Source organism: Aegilops tauschii, chromosome 1, assembly GCF_002575655.3.
Source record: "Aegilops tauschii subsp. strangulata cultivar AL8/78 chromosome 1, Aet v6.0, whole genome shotgun sequence".
NCBI classification, from domain to species: domain Eukaryota; kingdom Viridiplantae; phylum Streptophyta; class Magnoliopsida; order Poales; family Poaceae; genus Aegilops; species Aegilops tauschii.
The window spans coordinates 45,528,511-45,551,712 of record NC_053035.3 but is presented as its reverse complement, the minus strand read 5'-3'; positions in this window follow the sequence as shown (position 1 = coordinate 45,551,712).

Here is a 23,202-nt window from a genome sequence, read left to right as displayed (position 1 = left end):
TCTACTTTGTGAACTTAACTGAATTTTTGAGTTAACAGCATCTTGTTTGTGAACATAATTAAATTTAAATGAACTAACTGAACTTAACTGAATTTAAATGAAATAACTGAACTTAACTGAATTGAAATGAAATAACTAAACTTAACTGGATTTAAATTCAGTTAAGTGAACTTAACTGAATTTAAATGAATTTAACTGAATCAATACTGCTCCAAGCTTTTTCATTTATCTAAAGTTGTTTTCTTTCTTATTTGGTAGGAAATACCTAAATGCAACTTTGTGGAGTGGATTGACCCTGAATGGCCTGCCACTCTGAAGATGAGTTTAGCTAGGGTTTGGGGCATGTATGATGATGAGAACAAGCTAAGGATCAGGGAGAATTTGGTTCTTGCGGAAGAAAATGTTAGGGTTGTGAGAGAGAAGGAAAAGATGGAAAAGGATCTGAGGTTTTTTAAGCTAGATTTTGCTAAGATGGTGGCTGACAAGGAGCAGGCAATTACTGAGTTGGGCAATGCAAGACTTGCTCTTTCTGACCTAAAGCAAGAGCTTGAGAAGAAGAAGTTGTCTGATAAATCTAACACTAGCATTCATCAGGTTGTGAGGGCTAAGGTAGAGAAAGAGAGGGATGAGATGAAGCAACAGATGGACAAGATGAAGGAAGAGATGGACAAAGTGGTGTCACACAGGGATGAGCTAAAGAAGGAGAAGAAGAAACTAGAGTACATGATTGGTGATTTGTTCAGGCACAAGGAAGAGACCAAGAGCAAGATAAGGAGGGTGAAGGAGATCTTAGATGAATTTGAGTAATTCATTGAAGGAGATCTATTAATTAGTTGTACTAAATTTGTTGGTGTAATGCCGGTATTATGTAATGCACTGAATTTGTATGACTGCTTTTAGTTAACTAAATCTGTATGACTGCTTCTAGTGTTACTAGTTATCTGAATGTCTCCAGATAAGTGCAATTTTTACAGTGTCAATTAACTTAGTTTGTAGTTAACTGGAGTTTAGTTATCTGAAGATTCAATTAACTGAATTTAAATGGGAAATCTTCAGTTAACTACGAACTGAGTTATCTGAATCTTCAGTTAACTGAATTTAAATGAGTTATCTTCAGTTAACTACAAATTCAGTTATCTGAATCTTTAGTTAACTGAATTTAAATGAGATATCTTCAGTTAACTACAAATTCAGTTAACTGAATCTTCAGTTAACTGAATTTAAATGTTAACAAAAATTCAGTTATCTATTTAGCAAAAATTCAGTGCACTGAGGTTTTATGAATTTAAATGTTAACTGCCAATTGAATATCTACTACTGCTGTTATCTAGAGTAGTGCACAACAACAACAGCATGGCAAGCACAGCAGCAGCAGCAGCAGCAGCATTGCAACAAGTGAAATGCATGCCAAAGCAGTAGTAGCATGGCCTACAGAACTGTTGCATGCCAAGTGAAAAGTTGTAGCTATAGACCACATCATAAGTGGCACTCTATGGAAACATAGTACCACATTACAGCAACAATTGCAGCAAAATAGTACCAGATGGCATTGTAACAGAGCATTCTAACAACAACATAATTATATAGATAGCATTGCAGCAAAGTTCAACCAGATATAGAAGCAGTTCAACCATTCCACATTACAATTAACTTATGTGCTCTGCTTATATAGAGCACACCTAACATAAACTAACCAAAATATCAGTAACTTATATGCTGAAATTTTTCTAGTCAGCATACCTAACTACTTCATCATTCTCTTGTTTAGCATGTCCAGCATCTTCAGTTCTTCATGTGCTTCAGGCGCTCCGAGCGGCGCACCTCCCCTGCAAATGGCCTCTTCTTCGTCTTCTCCGGCTCCTATGCTGCCGCCGCCACCTTCTCCTCTTCTGCGTCAGCCACCACCTCCTGCTTGACGATGTCAGGCACATCTAGGAGCACCTCCACGTCAATCGGGAGGTCTCTGTCGCCCTCCCTGGCGTTGTGGACTGGCGCGAGCATCTGGATCTCGTCCTCCTCCTCCTCTTCTTCGCCGTCTGACATCACTACAAAAAAATACACTTCCGTGATGATACGTGTTTGTCACAGTAGGTCACATTTTCTGTCATGCATGTACATCCATGACGATTTTATGACAGAATCAAGATAGTCATACCTGTGCTGTCGTAGAAGTGTTCCATGACATTACCAAAATTATCATCATGGAAGTGTCCACTTCCATGACAATAAATCGCGTGTCACAGAAGTGCTTTCGTCAAGGGTGACCGACACGTGGCATCCACTGTAACGGAACGCCGTTAAGCTATCGGGTCCGGTTTTGGATCCAATAACCCGTTAACAGCCCTGACCAATGGGGATTTTCCACATGTAAAATCATCATTGGCTGGAGGAAACACGTGTCGGCTCACCGTTGGGACAGATGTCATCCACTCATTGGACCGATGGCGCCTATGATACGGCGACACGTGGCACGGCCCAACAGAGGCCCATTCCTGTGAAAAGGCCGGCCTGTTTGACTTGGTCAAAAGGTGGCGGCCTGGTCCACGGAAAGCCTGTTAACGGCTTGTTCGCATATAGCCCATTTACAGCCCGCTAACCCAGGGCCCGTTATGACCTCTCCGAATTAGGCCCAGTAGCGTCATCTGGGCCGTCCAATATGATTCCAGCCCATTTTAACTTTCGGCCCATGTGTGGCCCATGACTTCTTTTGGCCCATATGAGGCCCTTTGTAACTCTTGGCCCATTAACGGCCCGTGGTGAAACTGGCCCGTAATGAACAGTGTATCACTTTATATCCATTAACGGCCCGTTATTCCATTGGGCCATTTCCAGCCCAAGTTATCTTTCGGCCTTCTCAGGGCCCATTTATTCTTGGGCTCATTTGCAGCATTCGGTTACATACGGCCCATTACTGTCATTTTCTGCTTGTGGGCCAAATTCAGCCCGTCGTTACAGTCGGCCAGTTTGTGGACCGTTAATATGTTGGGCCGTTTTCATGTAAAAAAACCCGTTGGGCTGTTTTCATAGAGTTATCAAATACGGCCTATTAACGGCCCGTTATGGTCCACGAATAGTACGGCCCATGATTGGCGAAATGATGATACGCCCCGTAGAAGGCCCATGGATCCTACGGCCCGTATGAGGCCCATGGATCATATGGCCAGTAGAAGGCCCATGGGTCGTATGGCCCGTAGAAGGCCCATGGATCCTAAGGCCCGTATAGAAGGCCAATGGATCCTACGGCCCGTAGAAGGCCCATGGATCATACGGCCCGCAGGAGGCCCATGGTTACAATAGTCCGTGTGTTGCCATGATTATTTTGGCCTAGTTACCAAAAATAGGCTATTGTGGCCACTAGAAAAACACAGAAAAAGAACTGCAGTGACTACAAGCAAACAACTAAACAAGACAATAATGAAATAAATAAGCAAGCAATTAACGCTAGCCTATTACCGCTATTACACATATTACATCCACTGGGCATCAAAGTTCACCACCAGTGCAAATATAGGGAACAAAGCAGCATATACATACACTGGCCGTCAAAATTGGCCACCAGTGCAAATAAACGCGGCAACAAAACAAGAGCATAACTGAAACAACTTCAGAAGAGCTCAAGAAACGTTATCCTGGGTATCGACCATGCTGGCAATAAGCTTAGCAAGCTTATTAGCTTTGTCCTGTTTGGCGCTAAAATCCTCCAACGCTTGCTGTTGCACTAGAAAGTATGCATCTGAATGCTCCAGGGACTTCCGCAGTCCTTCTGCTTCTTGTCGCAGCATAGCTGATCGATATCTTTCAGCTTGTAGTTGAGACTCAAGAAACCGAACTGATTCAGACAGTGATTTTGAATAGCTTGTGCAAGCAGTAGTGGCCAGTAACTCGAACACTAAACCAAGACAAGACTTTGGGGTTGTCCCACTGTCCTCAAGATAGTCTTTCTTAGCTGTTTTATCAGCTTTGTTGGAGACCAACAAGGATGTGTCACTATCCTGAACCTTATCTGCATTACTTCCTTTACCATTGCTTAATAAGGCACTCTTCCCCAATATTCTGTCAGCATTCTAAAAGAAGAAACAAGCAGAGACATGACAGGTTTAGCATGTACTAGTATATGAAACTCATTTCGGTGAACCAGTTCATTAGTAAGGTGGACAGGATTAAACTACCAAGTATTCTATTGCCAAGTACTAGCAGTACATAATAAAAGCATCAAACAAACATATATCTATGTCCTATGGTCACTGCATTGTCTTGCCAAATCAAAATAGAGACACGGTTCAAATCATATCAGTTCAAGGCAAAGCAGCAGTGAAAGAATACAAAGCATGGGAAACTACACGGCACAATAAGATTTCAGATGGGTACCACGAGTCTACATGTACAACAACACTATTGGCTCTGTTGTGATGCTAGTAATGTGCATGATATGAGAAGTCAACTGTATACACAATTGAAATTGAAATCAACAGAGCTATTGATAAGAGCAAACCTGTTAAAGAAACATGCGTGAACATACCTGCTGTGCCATTGGAGTTTCGATTGGATCCTTCAATTTAAAAATAAGTTTGTATGAGTAAATACAGTGATACAAGAGCAAGGCAATCATAGTTAAAAAAGGCACGCCTAAGCGAGCGCTTAAGCGCGCCTAGGCTCTAGGCGTTGGCAAAACGCATTGCGCATAACTGTGCTTAATCTGTGTATAACTGCGCATAAGCATGCGCTTTGGTCAGTAAAGCGCAAGGCGGTGGCAAAACGCACAATTAACGCCTAGCGCGTTTTTGAACTATGATAGCAATGGAATCTTAAATTAGAACAATTGTTCTTCAGGTTTAGGCACTTGTTCTACATGAACAGAGTACAGTAAGACGCAAGAATATAGTACTTAAAAATAGAAAATGAGCTCATAGACCTTACCACATTCTTGGTTCGGGACCAGTACAGAACAAGGCGTTCCCAGTCATCGTCCAGTAAATGTGTCTCAGGAGAACGTAAGGGAATTTGATGAGTTTCTTTGCCGGTGAAGTATGTTTTCTTCAGGTAAATCCTATACTGCCACCAACCATTCTTGAAGATAGTAGAGGTATTAGCACAGATTACCTCATCCTGAGTTTCCAAATCGGTCCTTCTCTATAGGGAAAAATGGGAAAATTTGCTGTATTATAACCATCATGGAGGTAGGATGTATGGGACAAAGCAAAGTAATTGCCATGAATAACATTATTTACACATAACTCCTGGACAAACACCTGCAACTGGCATTTTCCTTCATCTTCAGTATAATATTTCCAAGATGGGAAGATACGCACATACGATTTAACAACATCAAATGCGATAGATGCTAAACTATGACTAGCTGGTTGTGCTTCCTCCACAGGAATAGGCGTACTAACTGGCGGAGTTGGGGTTCGCCGTGGTAGTACTGGCCCTTTGGGCACTGCAGCTGCCTTACTAACTGCTCTTGTTTGAGAGCTCTGTAGTGGAGATGGTGCTGTGTCAATAGGAACTGGGTTACTATCTGCTGGGGTTGGGGTTAGATTGGGTGAAGCTGGTTCTCTGTCCATCGCAGTAGGGGTACAATCTGCGAGAGTTTGAGTTATGTGTGTTAGGGCTGGTTCTCGTGCATGTACAACCGGGGTGCTATCTCCACCAAGAGGTAGCACTGCTTTATTTGAAGACCGTGTTTTTAGTCCGCTAGATACTGCATCACCCACTCCAATTCAAATGGCTGATAAACAGGAAACATAGTTGAATGTACAGACATTGTATGAGAGACAGATGCAATAGATAGTGTGGAAAAAAGAGGGCATGAAATAGTTGACATGTATATTGTTTAACTAAAACGGATAGCATGACATAATTTCACATATATGATGTCTATCTAAACTGGATAGCATAGCATAACATAATTCAAAGATATGATGAATAACTAAACAGGATCGCATGACATAATTCACCTACATGTTATCTAAGTAATCATGATCGCATCATTTAATTCACATATGTGATTTATGTGCTAAACAGAGGGCATTCGATATGATGTCTGAACTAAGAACATGGTGTTGAATATTGTGTATATGATGTCTAAACTATGCAATGCAAGACACCATATGCATGATATGAGCAGTATAACCGTGCAAGTTAGAGCATACACCTCGGTGGGGGAATAGGACTGGCCATCTGTCTCTGAATCCATCTCCGAGGAGCTATCGGGACCCAACAAGAGATCTGCTTCGACAGGTAGCACTGTCTGCTCTGAAGGCCTTGTTTTCACTCCAGATTTTTCCATCTCCCAATCAAATGGCTGATTCACAGGAAGAGTAGTTTAATGTACAAACATTGTTGACAAATGGAAATGTACATCATTCAAATATATGATGCCTGGTTAAACAGGATGGCATTGCACATTTCACATATATTATGGCTGGCTAAAAGACATGAGACAGCATAATTCCCATATATGATATAGAAACTAAACAGGTGGCATTACAGAACATGTCTAAACTAAGCAGATGACATATATGATGTCAAAAGTAGGCACTGCAAGGCAACATATGCATGATATGACTAACATCATCATGGAAAGGTAGAGCAAACACCTTGGGGGGTAAATAGGAGTGGTCAGCAGCGTCTGAATCCGCCTCATAACAGATATCTTCCTCTGGATTACAATCTGGAGAGGGGTGGGGAGGGTTTGCCATTGAACCCACCATGGGGCGATGTCTGCATGACATTGTATTGCCACGCAAAACTCTTCTCTTTTTCTCTACATGTTCAACATGACTGTGTACAATATCTGACATGCATACAAAAAATATGTTGAGATTATGTAAGGAGAGCATGCAGAAATTTAGAGTGATGGTAATAACCAGTGGATGGATCCAAAAAAATGATAGCAGGCTGATGATTGCTTTAATTTAATAAAAAGACAGATGATGATTGCTTTACTATTTGTTTCCCACCCAAGATGAACAACATAGGCATACCCTAGGTGAACCAGATATTAGACAGAGATAATATTCATTGCTTCCTCGATATGTGCCCCACAACTAATTTAGAACTCCAGTTTGAACATTAATTTGGACCTGACTTGGAGTCCAATAGATGATGTAAAATAGATGTAAAATTTACATCACCAAAAACCACCTGACTACAACAGACGAGGTAAAAACTATTGACTCTGAACTTAACTATCGAAACTGAAATTTACTGTGGATTCTGAATGTTACTGTCGAAACTGAACGCAATGGTAGCAGAGAGGCCTTGACATGTAGTTTAGGGAGGGCCTCCAGTTCATCTTCAACCTGCACCCCCCTGAGCCGCCAGCCACCACCGGCCAAACCGCCGGCCCCAGCGCCGCCTCGCCGCCCCGAAACGACTCCCCGCCGCCGGTCCGCCGCCGCCCCGCCACCCCGGCCAGCCCTCTAGGCCCCCCGCCCCCACCCTGAACCCTAAGATAGATAGTGGGGTACCTCTCCGGCGAGCCCCCGTCCCCGCTGCGGGTGGTTCTTCCTTAACTCCGGCGAGCCCCCCCCAACCCCCTCAAAATTGACTGACCCAAAAATCGATCCAGTCGACTGAAGTGTAGCTAAATCGGAGCAGAGCAGCTGCACGAGCGATGGGGAGAGCAGCAGCAGCAGCGCGGGCGAGCGAGCGAGAGCCGGAGCAGCAGCAGCTGGGCGAGCGAGCAATCGAGTGAGAGCCGGAGCAGCAGCAGCAGCGCGAGCGACCGAGCAAGAGCCGGAGCAGCAGAGGCAAATCCGACTGGTATGGTCGCCGCCGCCGAAGGGGCCTCGCACTGGGGGAGAGCCGCCGTGGAGATGTCGCCCGCAGCACCGATTTCAAGGTAGCCGCTCCATGGGGGTGCGGGATGGAGCACCGTCGGCGCTGGGAGGTTGAGTTAAGGAGAAGGTGCGATGCGATGAGTGTACAACCTCTTTGGTGGCGCCGAGTAGGCCTCGGCTTCGTCCGAGGAGTCGGTGAGGATGTTGCGGTTCCAGTGGAGCAGGTTAAGGCGGTGCTGTGGGGATGGAGCGGCCGCGATAGACGGGACGATCGTCGGAGCAGCTCCTTGGAGGTCGAGGACGGGGCGGCTGAACCAGTGGGATGACGAGATGGACGACGGATCCTCATCCGGGGAGGTGGACGAGGGACGTCGAGCTGTTGCGGTGGACGACGTCGTCGGGGAATAAGCTCCGGCTGGGCAGCGGCGAGGTGGCGGACGGAGGAGGGTGGGGTTTCGCGGCTGGAGCGGAGAGGTTATGGCGGCCTGGGATTTCGAATGGCGAAAAGGGGGCGATGGGAGGAGGTGAACCATGACTTAGGGACGCGCTTGTCCAAAATGTAGGGTGTGTTACAAAAGTAACCCCCACCGATTTGAACTAGCGGCCCTTTCGGCTCAGGGTTAGAAGGGGGATTTCGCGTGTCGGGATTTGGCAGCTGGAGGGAGTTTTCGCGCATTGTAATTTCGAGATAGCAAGGCGCGGGTTGTGAAGGCACCAGTTTTGGGAGCACAATATCTAATTTTTCGGGATATAACAAGGTGCGGGTTGAATTTTAGGGACAAGCCTAACGTGTAGTAATATTGTACTTGTACGTACCAAATCAATTCACACTTCCCTCAACCAAAAAGAAAATGAAAAAAATAAAACTATTCACACCACACAAAGAGAGAGTCTTGCCCCGTTTTACTGTACAAATGCTATTCAAAGCTACTCCCTCCTTCCATTTATATAGGGTCTAATGCGTTTTTCGATGCTAACTCTTACCAAATATTAGAGCAATAATATATGACATGCAGCTTACACAAAGCACACCATTAAATTCGTCAGTGAAAGGTTCTTTCAATGATATAATTTTCACATTGTGCATGTCATGTACTATTAATCTTGTCAATAGTCAAAGGCGGTCTTTAAAAACTCATTACGCCCTATATAGATGGAAGGAGGGAGTATGAATCCATGTTATGTCCAATTAAATTTTTTCGCTTGTTGTATAATGCATGTAACCTACTCATACCAACATTTTAGTGCATTCCAAATGTCTATACTACCGCTGCAATTCGAACTAAATTTGAATTCGTTTCTCTATTTCAATAAGAATCTACAATCATGATTGTTGCCAACTTCAACCATCATTCGTGTATTACCTTAATAACACACCACATGACTACTATAGAGATAGATATGAACTATGTGTACTACATGAACTTCAATTCTATTTTTTGAATACACTTGATGTTGATTCCAAATAATAGTACATTTGGTGTACTAACTATATATTCATAATCTAAACCATGTTCCATACGTACACCGTGTTTATCACACAAAGTATAGTGCCCCGCCCCCTACATTATGACAAGTATTTAGACCTGAGGTGCAAAAGCCACACATTAGCCCAAATTATAATCAATGTTCTATGTATTATACGTAGTACTAGCAAGATGCCCATGCGTTCCACGAACATCAACATGATCAAGGGGCCTAATTTGCAAATATGGAGAGGGGTGTGGGTATATTTTTTCAAAATTGCCATAGTTTCCTTCCTATCCGCCAGATATAAATCGGACGGCCTATATTGCAGGATGGCAGGCACACCATCATCAATAGCTCCGTTTTTTTTATAAGAGTAGTGATAAAATATATTATATGTAGTATAACATGTTCATAACCACACCATGTGTATCACCGTTATATATATTCACACATGCGTTGGTTTAAAACACTATGATAAATTCTGCAAATATCCGATTTCACTTTTTATAGTGAAGTATGATCTCTATTCGTCTTTTACACCCACACAATCCTCTTATCTTTGTAGCTAGCGCTAACTTTCTCTCGTGCATGCACATGCCCGCATCCCTCTCACCCTCCCTCAGCATTCTCTAGCTCCATCGTGCAAATTCGTCTTTTCACTTTAGGTTGTTCACCCACGGTGTGTGTAGGCCCCCCAGCTCCTTCTTTACGGCACACATCGATCGATATGCCTCTCTAGCCAGGTGTGCCTAGCACAAACACAAGCTTCCCCTCTTCTCTTATCATCGTCCATGCCTCACTCCCACCACTCTTTTCATCAATCTCGTACTCGCACACTCCTTCCCCCTCAATATAGTATGCCTCTCGTACCACCTCCTAGATGCATCCCTCTCTCTCTATCCTTCTCCCCGTGCCTCATTTGCTTCTAACACACACATGCATGTATACCGATCGATCTCCCAACATATACCTAGATCGGCTTTAACTGCTCCCCCCCCATCGATCGACGTACCTCACAAGTTATGTCCCTCCTTTCTCTAACAAAGGGCGATTGATCTTCCTATGTATTTACGTCTGCTTACCATAGCCATGTCATCCTCCCTCATCATTCGTGCATGCCTCCTGACCCGTCTCTCACACGCACGTGCACAGACAAGCAGCCATCTCCTCTCTAATTGATATTGCGTGCGTGCCCTCCATTTGTCTAGCAAGCCTATCCCACCATTTGTTAGAAGCAACTCCACTACCACCCCCTCCAACACTCTACCTCTGTCTCTCTCCCAACCTTATTCCTCTACTACACATATGCATGGATGCCGATCGATCTCCTTAATACATGAGGTAGGCCTCTCTCCTCCTCCACACATATACCAGCCATTGTACCTCTATAGTTAATTAGGCCTCCCTCTCCCCCCAACACACACCGATAGTCGAGCGTTGTAAGTAGGTATCCATGCCACAGAGACAAACTGCACATGTCCCCTCTCACCTTCTAGTAGGCCAGCCACTCTATATCTTTGACGTGGGCACACACAAATTCGATGGCACTCTTTATCGATCGCGCGCGCACACACACACACATCATCCCTCTCTTCGATTCTATGGACACCTCAAGCCGATGATACCTCCACTCTCTTCTCGTGGATCGTCCCCTCTCTATATATGATATATCCAGGACTCTATTTCACACACATTGCATATGTTACATTTTTTGATTGACCCCCCCCCCCAAAACTCTCACAAACCCACACACTATATCTCTCTAGGTTTGTATCTCTCTCACACAACCCCACGTAGGTGGTGTCCGTATACAAGAAGAGAATAGGTGCATCGTGCACGTACTCACGCTTCGTGCCCAGCCACACCTGCGTGGGTACACGGTGGAGCTCATTTCTTTACGAAATGGCAGCCCATGTGCTAATTTGAACGCGTGTAGCGGTTGTTTACCTAGGGAGGTCGTGGTACCACGCGTGCACGAAACAAAGTTCGACTTGATGCGTTGGCGCGTTATTTTTAAATAAAGTTATAGCGCTCAATGGCACGTACACAGAATATAAAACGATTTTTATGGAGAAAACGGTAGTCCGCTCCACTATATACAATGGAGCCTGCCTGCCTGGTTTGTCTCTCTTCAGAGTATCTCACACAAGGCTGCGGTGGCCTCTCTCTTTCTCACCATTGGTCAGTGATCCGGCCGCATCCCGTCCGCCGAGGGAAAGGGAGGAAGTGCATCGTTTCTCCGTTCGACGGTGCCAAGGCAGCACGTCCCGATCTGCGGTACACGCCGTTCTCTCTGACCAAGCTCCGGCGCGGTAGGGCCTACGCCACCTGCTCGCTGCCGAAGTATGGGCAGATTCCGCCCGCCACCTCTCACCTAGTTACATCCTGACGACCTCCAGGTATCCCCTCCGGCCTTGCTCCACTGCCCGTATTCCCACGTCGCTGCATGTGGATCTTCCATAGTCCTTTGCCCAAAACGTAGCTCGTCCGGTGTACTTTCCATATTGCAATCTCGTCCTCACACCGTTTTAGACAAACACAACCATGTTGTTATCTTCCCTTAGGACAAGGAATATGGTTCTTTTTTGTCGTCGCATGTGTCATCAACTGTTATTGGCTAGTAATTGTTTCCTTTCTACCTCTTTTTTGCAAACAGGGCTATCCATTTCACCTCATTGCTATTGCGACCTTTTGGTGAACTGCACAAATCACTTTTTTCTTAAGAGTGTTTTGTGCAGTTGTACTAAAATGTCACACGGGCAACGTCTCTACATTTCAGTGCGACTGCACAAAGGGAGATTTGTTTTGCTCTATCCTCCTCATCCAACTCCGAGCCTAATCTTCTCCAACTAGTTAGTCTTAAGAGAGACTGCAAAGGTGACCGGCTTCTATTTGTGTTTTTATTGTTTCATCAGCAGTCCTCTATTATCGTAATCACACTTAATATCTTTGGAACAGGGATGCTCAGCTCTATTTTAGTGGAACTGCACAAAATGATCGCAATGTTGCATGCTCCAGATAGCTACTTTTTTCCCAACATGCCTTGTTGATTTAGACAGAGCTGGGTGGACGTTGCTCCAATGAAAGCATGGATCAATTTTAATTTAACACCTTCTCATAACTTTGTCTTCAGTTGTGATGTAAATATTAGCTCTGGTCTGGTAATAATTGAGATGCATTAGCAAGGAAGTTAGTTTTTTATTGTTTCTAAAAGAGCATCGATGGCAAGACACACGAAACAAAAGCTGAAAGCTCACACTATTGTACAATTTCATGTCGCTGGAAAATTATTTGTATAGTACGTCAATTATGTAAACAAATGCTGGAAGCTTGATAGCATTGCCAGAAGCCTCTTCATCACCTGGGTCCATGTGCCATGCATAAAATTATACTCCTTCGTTCCTAAATATTTGGCTTTTTACAAATTTCAAATGGGCATATTTTAGAGTGTAGATTCACTCATTTTGCTTCGTATGTGTACTCCCTCCGTTCCTAAATACTCTATTTATCTTTCTAGAGATTTCAAAAAGTGACTACATACGGAGCAAAATGAGTGAATCTACACTCTAAAATGTGTCTATATACATCCATATGTAGTAGTCCATTTGAATCTCTAAAAATATAAATATTTGAGTAGTCACTCGTTGAAATCTCTAGAAAGACAAATACTCCGGAGTGTATTTAAGAACCGAGGGGGTAGTGCACAACCGCATGGAAGACTCAGCCCGGTCGTTGCGCCGCATTAATAGTGAGTAATGAGCAGTCAAGTCATAAGCCCCACCTTTCCCACTGTAAGTTGCTCGGAAGAAGCAACCATCAATACGCTCTTCTTTGAATCCGCTCATACTACTCCATCCGTCACTGTTTATAGAGCGCGCTTTAGAAAAAAGTAAAAAATCTGTGGGACCAAGGCGACTAGCGATCGGCCTGAAAAATAGCATTGGTAGTTATAGCACAGCGTCTATTACTAGAGGAAATAATGCGTACACACATGCATGCAGTGCTTCCACCCCGGGTACACACATGCATGCACTTACTCCACTCCGTAGTAGTACATCAAGAGAAAATTGTGGACTTGATTGCGGTTACCACGCCCTAATTAATTGAGCATTAAACCAAACGCGTCTAAAGTCTCTCTGGTGGTGAAAATGCATTGAGAGAAATGCATCATAATGAAGCGCGCCCTGTAAACTGTGACGGAGGGAGGAGTAGTATATGAAGGTGCAAAACCAAGTACGCGTATGGCCAGTCGGTCAACACACCTCGTCTTGGCATATCACTGACATGTGGGACAGGAGTGTGAGCAAACCGATCTCAATTGACGGCAAATGGCCAACCCGCCGTTCCTTGAGAGAGACGAGGAGCGAGAACACACAGACGGGCTCGCACGGAGGCCAAGATATATTCAAGCATGGTTGGTTGATCGATATCATCATTACATGTTGGGCTGCCGTTTTCTGCCCTTCTACGGAATAAACGTGTACTTTATCAGAGATTAAAAAAAATATGAGTATAGACGCTCCACCATGCGGTTCTAGTAGTAGTACTACTCGTACTACTAAACCTTGCGCTTGGCTCTTCGCCTCTTTGTGAAGTCGAACAATGATGGTACTCCGCATGTTGGGTACTATAGTGTATGCCTCTGACAACCGAATGGACTGATGCATGTCCACCGAGGGTAGGTTACATTAGTCAAAAGGCGTAAGCGAGCTTCACCTTGTCCTGCAAGCTTCTCCTCGTTCTGCGAGTTGACGGGACACACCGAAAAGTAGTGCTAGTCCATACTCCCTCCTTTCCGGTTAATATGGCTTAATCTTTTTGCTGGTAAATGAGAGAGCTTTATTCATATATAAGCATTCTTAGGACGATCAACCAAGACACTGGTCACTAGGAAGCGAGGTACCCCGCAAAAAAAGAAGTAGGAAGCGAGGTGTTTCATCAAGCCAGCTCTAGCCCACATTCAAAGTGCAGCAAGCACGGTTCGCACAAAGATGTGCCGCAAGGTTTGCTGACCTGTTTACATGCTAAATAACAAAAAAAAGAGGAAATATTACCGAGCGCTCCTATTTGTAACAGGATATGAGCCAGAATTAAGCGAGAATTGTGGCGAGTGTTCCATGCAATCAACTTCCATTATCACATGCGAGAACCCTCGAAGAGAACCAAATGTGTTGAAGGTTGCTTTATCACATTTTAAAATTATAATAAGAGTGCAGACGCTCCTTCATCCGGTTCCTAGTACTAGTATAGTACATACCTCTATAGACTATAGTAGTGGTACTAGTACTACTAGTAAACTTTGCGCTTGGTTGTTCGCCTATTCGGGAAGTCAAACAATAATAGTACTAGTATAGTGTATGCTTCTGGCAATCTAACACCGAATTAACTGTTGCACGTCCACTGCCTGAGCGAGGGAGAGCTTGCATTAGTCAAAAGTTTCTCCTTGTCCTACGAGCCACCATGCGCAAGCTTCTCCCGTCCTGCAACCTTCTCCTCGTTCGGCAAGTTGACGGGACACAACAAAGTAATGCTAGTCCATACTGCCTCCTCTCCAGTTAATATGGCTTAATTTCAAACGAGATAAATACACTGTCTTTCACTGTATATTTGTAAAAATACGGCCAGTGGACTTCATAATACGCTCATTGCGCTCAATATATACATTTTCCGCCCAAGTTATGCTATTGAAAATTTGTTCCTCTAGCAGTTCCGGTTTGAGCATTCCGTTCCCTTTTCCAAACTCCACTTCTTTTCATATAGCAATCCCTGATCAAAAAGAGATGAAAAAACCAAAAAAAAGCTCCGCCCTTCCATCTCTTGGATAGATAGAGAGGGAGGGCAGAGGCCTTTGGTGTCCCTTTCAGTCAAGAATTGGGATCTAATTCCGAGCGGTAGTAAATACCAGGACTTAGCAATATTTGATTGATCACAATTCGGTATATTCCATTTATAATAAAGGTTCCTAAGGAGTTCCCATTTGATACCCGATAAAGCAAATCTAGGTTTTCGCTTTCCTTGCGATGGGCCTGGCCGAGGGGGAACATGTCAAGTATCCGCCTGGGATCATGTTTTCTTTATACGGTCACTAGCTCACCCTGGTTGAGTATGTGTGTGCATGCACGTGTAGGTTGAGCACTTGAGCGTGACCGTGTGTGTTTCGTCGTGTGCTCGGACATGCATGCATTAGGGCGTCACGCGTGTTTTTGCGTCCATGTGTACGTGTGATTGTTGCATACACGTTGGGGGAGTACATGTAGGGGCCACTAAGGAGCAGTCAAATCACACAGTAAGTTAGTCGGAAGAAGCAACCATCATTTCACTCTTCAATGACACGTACGCAATATAAAATGGTTGATATGGAGGGAAAAAGAAAACCACTATATATACACTAGAAGGAGCCTAAGCTACAAGCCTGCTTGCTTGGGTTGCTCTCTTCACAAGCATAGAATGATGGTGGCCACACCGCTGGTCACATATCCGGCCTGATCCCGCAGCTGGGGGAAGGGAACAATGTTCTGCGTAGACGCGGTCGACATCGGCGTGGGAGAAAACCCACAGTCGGTGCGTCCCAATCGGGGGTCACCGTGGTATGGGCTGATGCCGCGTTCCAACCGCCCTTCTAGCTATAGCCCGACGTCCCCGGTAGTCCATCTTCCTTTTGGAGCCGGCTTGCTCCACTGCCGCAGCTCCCCATGTAGCTCCATCTCCATGTCGATCTTTCTCTACTTCTACCGGCTTCTACTTGTGATGAGTTTATGTCTCATGAACTAGTGCCAGTACTATTATTCTAATCACACTTCTTCAATATCTTTGCCATCAGGGATGCTCAGCTCGATTTTAGTGGAACTGCACAAAAGCATCGTATGATCTGAGGGTGCCAGCCGTCTTTCCTTCGACAGGTTCTACCTGGCCAGGAAATTAAATCTTGTTTAGGGTTTAGGGTTTAAGTCGTAGTGACCCCATCAGTAGTAGTTTTTTCATACACGCTCTCACAACTTTTGTCTTTAGTTGTGAAGTAAATATTGGCTATGATCTGTGAATCATTGAGATGCATGAGCATGCGTGTTAGTTTTCCTTTATATTTGATGGAATGTTGTAACGGGGCAACCTTGGAATAGGAATGAAAATGGAGTGGAAAGTTTCCGTTTTTCCGGATAAAAAATGGAAACGGAGAGAAACCAACGTTTCATTTCGTTGGATCGCGCCATCGAGCAAAACCAACGTTTAGATCATGTTTGTCACGTTCGTGTCTCACCCTCCTCCATGGCTCGACCCCACACGGTCGCTCGGCATGCCACTCACCGCAAACCGAGTATACGATATCTTTCCCGCCTGCTTGTCGTTGGATCGCGCCATGGAGTACTAGCACTACTGGAAGAGATTGACGAGTTGGGGGAGGACAGCTAGCTGTAGCACGGACTCCCAAGAACTTTTTACATGCATGTTGTGGCCGGCTATTGCGACCTTTGAATGCGGAGCAGTCGCGTGCACCAGGAAGCGGCACGGGCTACGCTCTCTCGGCTGGCGCGCCGCTTCAATGCCGGCGCCAGTGAGAGGTCGCGTCCGCTCTGGCCGGGCATGAATGCGGCACTGACTGTTTTGGGCGGGAAGCACGCACGGGTGATGAAGAGGGTTCGGGTTGCTCAGGAGCGGCCGTGGCAGCGGTCCGGATGCCTGCAAACAAGAGATGATGTACGTTAATATTGCTGCGTATATAATTAACAACGTAAATAATGTGCTAGTTGGACAAATATGATTGGAGATGGACATGGACATGGAATTTTACGTAAACACGGATATGCATGTCTATTTCTATGTGTGTGCGCGCGACGACTCTCGCGACCTGGAAGCGGGGGCGTGTTTGATCGAGTTTTCTTTCTTGGTACGTTAAAAAATTGTTCGCCAGTTTTCGTCTCTTTTTTTCGGGAACGCGCGTATTCTATTTAAAACCACTGCTATGGAGAGATTTTTTACTCCATTATAGCCTCTTGTTTGATAGAGTTTCTCGCGTCTCGCTCTCTCACCCTCTCCATATCAAAACAAGATGACAGTGTCTACTCTATCTCTCTCCTCACCGGTGGTCACAGATCCGGCCGAATCCCGTCCGCTACGGGAGGTGAGGAGGTGCTGCGGTGATGTTGTCGCCGTCGGCGATGGAGGAAGCCGATGCGCACCGTCCTCTCAGAGTCGGCGCTGGCGCGGACGAAGGTCCTCCGCGCCCTTGTTCACTGCCATCGTGTGGGCAGATACCGCTCGCCCACCTGAGGTATAACTTCTTGTACTGGTCCAGCCCCCAGGTCGCTGCATGCGGGTTTTCTTCTATGCGACTACTCCCCAGCTCCCCATGTATAGTTGCTAGGGTTCGTCGGCTGGTCCAACATCACCTACTATTATAGAGGAAATGCCACTCGCAAAGTTGTCCTGATTTATGCCTCGGTGGAGGTATACATGTTGTTTTGACAAAAAGTACATGGTGGTTGTGCGGTCATTGTCCATATGCTCCTATTGCTGCTGCTAATCTAATACTATCACTGGTTAAATGAAGAACTGCTTTTTTTTCTCGGATATCCTGGTTTAGTTCCCATCAAGATAATCATGATGCTTCTGTTTGTTGATGTACTTTTCATTAATTCTTATTGACAATTGAGATGTCGTTGTTAATCTTGTAAAACAAAGTAACAACACTATATCCCTTTTTTACATTTTTGGAAACAGCGATGCGTATCCCCATACCCGGGCGTGTATTCCTCAATTTTAGTGGAACTGCACAAAATTGGATGGCCATTGTTGTTCCGCCTCACTGTCCTCTGCCACGTGGTTCTTCCTTCCTCGAGCTTGATTACTGAGAAGAAACAGACCACAGTGAGGATTTGTCGAACTTCATAGGTGCCTCACCCAAACTTGATGCCAAATGGATGATGCATCACCACGATGACCTATCTATGCTCATGGTTGTGCCTCGTGGTTGCGTCGGCTAGTGAAGCTGATCGATTTTCAATGAAAAACAAGTTGTCTTCCATCAGTGCTCTTTGCTTGTTACCCACAAAGATGATATCCTTCATCAGTTCACCTTGGTTGCATTGGAGACGCAGTCGTCTTTCACATTGGTGCAATTTTATCACACAATTGGCTATGAACCAAATATTTCCTCGAAGAAGGATCGACGTTGGTACTAAGAGCATAAGTTTTGTATTGACTTATAAGCCTTCTGACAACTTTGTCTCCAGCTCCCCTGTAATTTTATTTGTCCACCTATTAAATTTGATTAAAAAATGGTGTGGACTAAAAACCAGGATGGACGTAGTGGCCCTCCATTTTTATTTACTCCGCATATTAGATTTGACTGAAGTCAAACTTTGTAAAGTTTGACCAAGTTTAGGCCGAACACAACAAACCATAATTATTAGAGAGGGCAAACTGTACATACTCTCAAACCTTTCCGATAATTGAAATTAAAATTCTTTATTTGTACACACTCCCACACATTTCCGATAATTTGGCGCATGTGTGGTTGTTCACTTAGGGGAGGGTAGTGTACCGCACGTGAAGGACCGGAAGTGCGACCAGGACGCGTGGATTGTTAGTTCATCGGAAGTACTCCCTCCGTTCCTAAATATTTGCTTTCAAGTGGTTTGAAATGGACTACCACATACGGATGTATATAGACATATTTTACAGTGTAGATTCACTCATTTTGCTCCGTATGTAGTCATTTGTTGAAATCTCTAGAAAGAAAAATATTTAGGAACAGAGGGAGTACTAGTTTTCTTCACTGGTACGTTAAATAAAGAGTTTCGTTTCATACTTACACAATTTAAAATGATTGTTATGGAGAGAATAAGAAAACCACTCCACTATATATTAGTCGTATATACACGAGTACTATATGGACGCAACTTCATTGACTTTAGTGCACCTGCCTTTGGGTTTATGACAGGTGGGCCGAAAATGTGGCTGGCCCACCTGTCACACAGCAGCCAAAAGCAGGTGCAGTTAAGGCACCGGAGCTCAGTCCGTACTACAGTATATATATAAGCTGGAGCCTCAACGCTTGTTCGCTAGGGTTTGCACTCTCCACACTCTCGCCGCACTACATATATATACACACGCTGGAGGCTCAGCGTTCCTTTGCTAGGGTTTGCTATATTCACAGTCTCTCACCCTCTCTTCACCAGATCTAAACAAGACTGTGTTGTCCTCTTGTCTCTCTCTCCCCCCTCACAGCTGGTGAAGGAGGCGTCCGGATCCCGTCGCACCGGGAAGGGGAGGAGGTGCAGCGTTCACTCTATCGCCTTCGGCGAGGGAGGCAATCCACTACCGGCTGCGCTGTTCTCTTTCACCTTGCGCCTGTGCGGGAGGGCCACCGACCCCTTCTTCCTCGCTGCCGTACGTAGTGTGGGAAGATCCGGCCTCCCGCCGCACGCCTTGCCACATCTCGATGACCCTAAGGTATAAGTTTCTTTGAAACCGTCATTGCTCTAGCTGCATGTGTTTCTTTTTCGATCTGTAGTCGAATCTAGGTCTTGGTTCAAAGAGGAAAGAAGGGTGCGGTGGGGTGGAGCATGAATCTAGGACGTGGTTCAATAAGGAAAGGAGGGACGGAAAGTAGTATAGACTGGCTATCCAGCCGCTTTGTTGGTCGAAAAGGGAAAAAGGGGGTAACCCAGTACACACATCAGTAAGGAACCGATCTCTTTGTTGAAAAGGGAAAGAAACTGGGGGGTCGGGTAGTTTGTGCAGAACTAGATTTGCTGCCCTCACATAGGAAAAAGGTTCAAAGAGAACAAATATGGGACCAACGCAGATATGCTGCTTGGCTACATACTCTGCATCACCCATTTATACGTGTGGACGCACATGGTGCTGGCATGTCCCATACAACTATTTTGCTGTTGTTAATCTAAGAATGCCGCCGGAAAATTGAAGCAATGCCACTGTTAAAAGTAAATTACATTTTTTAACGAATGTTGTTTTAAGAGAATGTCTCTGTTAATATGAATCAATGCAACCGTTTTAGAAATGCTACTATCCTACTTTGTTTTCCATCAAGATAAGTTAGATGCTTCTTTCTGTCACCGTTTGTTTCATCCTCCTTTATCGACAAGTAATTGTTTCCTTTTTGCCTCTATTAAAACAAGGGTATCTATTCAACTTATTGCTATTGCGACATTTTGCTTCGCTACGCGAAACACTTTGCTTGATTTCAGTGCAACTGCACAAAACAAGATTGGATTTCCTATTCGTGTTGGTAGATTCGTATTTTATGTTGGTCACATGATTGTGCAGTGTGCTTTGAGAAGTTGTGCTACTTGTATTGATACTATTTTAAATAAATGTTGAATTGAAGTTATTGTATTGCTGTCTTTTCCCATTAAGTAGTGAACAAAAATGGGACCAACCCAGACATGATGCTTGTTGCTTTGTTACAACAAGCTCTGCATCACCCCCTTTATAAGTAGATGGAAGCACATATTGTTGTTGCCCCCACTCTCCCCTAGAACTGTTTATGCTTTTCGTTAATCTAATGCCGCTGGTAAAATTAAGCAATGCAACTCTCAGAATTAACTACTGAATATTATTCCAAAACTGCAACACTTGTTAGGGATTGGCGGGATTACCATTTTTGTGGCAGCATGTTTCATCCTCCTTTATTAGACAGTAATTGATTCCTTTTTTGCCTCTGTTTAAACAGGGATATCTATTCAACTTGTTGCTATTGCGACATTTTGCTTCGCTACGCGAAACACTTTTGTTTTAAGAGTGTTTTGTGCAGTTCAACTTGAATGTCACACCGGCGACTTTGCTTAATTTTGGTGGAACTGCACAAAAGGAGATCGAGATTGCATATATGTGTTGGGATATGTTTCCAGTCTTCCTCGCGAGCTGTTTCAAAACTTGGTCAAGAAAGGTCAGTACCGACTTTCATCCACATGATACTGCAGTGTGCTTTGAGATGTTGTGCTACTTGTATTGGTACTGTTTTGGATAACTGTTGAATTGAAGCTATTGAACTGTTGTCTTTTACCATTAAGTGAGCAAAAATTGTTCCAACCCAGACATGATGCTTGTTTCTTTGTTACAACAAAACTCTGCATCACCCCCTTTATAAGTAGATGGAAGCACATGCTGTTGTTGCGCCCACTCTCCCGTGGAACTGTTTATGCTTTTTGTTAATCTAATTCCGCTGGTAAAATTAAGCAATGCCACTCTCAGAATTAATTAACTACTGAATCTTAGTTCAAAACCGCAACACTTGTTAGGAATTGGCGGGATTACCATTTTTGTGGCCGCATGTTTCATCCTCCTTTATTGGCCAGTAATTGATTCCTTTTTTGCCTCTGTTAAAACGAATCAGTCGCATTGTTTTAGGAATGGTACTATCCTGCTTTGTAGTTCTTTCTACATGTTTAACCAAGGTATTGTTAAGATAATGTCTCTGTTAAAATGAATCAGTCGCATTGTTTTAGGAATGGTACTTTTCAGCTTTGTCGTTCTTTATACATGTTGAAACAAGGCATTCTTAAGGTAATGTCTCAGTCAATATGAATGAATTACACTGATGGAGAATTGCTACTCTCCTGCTTTGTTTCCCATTTAGATAAGGTAGATCAGTAGATGCTTTTCTTCTGTGAGTACAAGTCAGCAACCGTTATTTCTGAGTAATTGTTTCCCTTATACCTATTGTTGCTTACAAGGGATATCAAAATTAAAGCTCGGTTTTATTCCGACTTTGATTTTAGTTGAACTGCACAAAAGGAGCCAATGTGTCCAAGGCAAACTGCTGCATTACTGGGTCCAATTGGTCGTTCCACTTTGCAGAAAGAAGCAGTCACTATTTGCGCTACATTACAGAAGGAATGACCGAGAAGCTTTACAGAGTATTAGTAGACGCTGGTGACATGACTAGTCTGCAGAGAGAATCGGCAATTCTACAACACGTGGAGTGCACTGGGCAAAAAGTGCCCAAACAAGTACAAGAAGCCACGACAGGACTCCACGATCATAGGCATTACATATTTTGAATGGGAAAAGCTTGTCAAAGTTTAATCATTGATGTTAGCAAGAAGACGTTAGTTTAATATATTGGAATTGGAAAACCTTGTCAAAATTTGCTCATTGATGTTAGCCAGAAGACATGCATTTGATATTTTTGAGTGGGACGCCCTTTGCTGTGAGCAGCATCGATCTTTTTTCCTATTCCTGTGTTCAGTTTAGAAGTAAATAGTTACTCAAAATCAAAAAAAGAAGTAAATAACTACTCTGCTGAGATATTCCTGTGTTAAGAGTTTGTTCTGAATATTGTCCATGTAATGCCAGGCCTTGTGTTTGATTGCAAAGTTGAGCTTGGAATGTTGTGGCATGCGGCATCATGAGCTGTTCACCGTGCCTCCTGAGAATAATGCTTCGTATCGTTTTGCATGTTGATCTAATGCCAGTGATTTGCTTGTTAAGAAGATCATCCTCTTCTGTTGTTTCCGTGCTTAAGAAGTTCATCGTCTTATGTTTCATTCATAGCCTATACGACAAGTCGGGTAGGTTAGACATGAAACCATATGATCTTCCGACCAACTCATCATCTTAGGCCGTGATTGGATCTTCGTTTTCCAACCAAAACCGCTTGTATAACTGACGCTTATAAATAAAAGCAGATGGTCTCGGGCGAAGCGCTTGGTTTGTCGATTTCGACTAGTAAAATATACACTGGTCTCTCAAATTACACGCGTAACCCGCCGGTTTTACTTACAGACCTCGGGCCCTCGGTTTCATTACGCCTGTATTTTCTTTGCGGGTCATTACGCCTATATTTTACGCGTTGTTTCCGATGACGAGTAAATTACACTTGTATGTTAATACATGTGTGAAATAAACCAGAGCTCCCAAGCGCGACCTTACCGTTTCATGCCGTCTCAGTCTCTCGAAGGTGCTCATAGGTGTCCGATGATCCTGA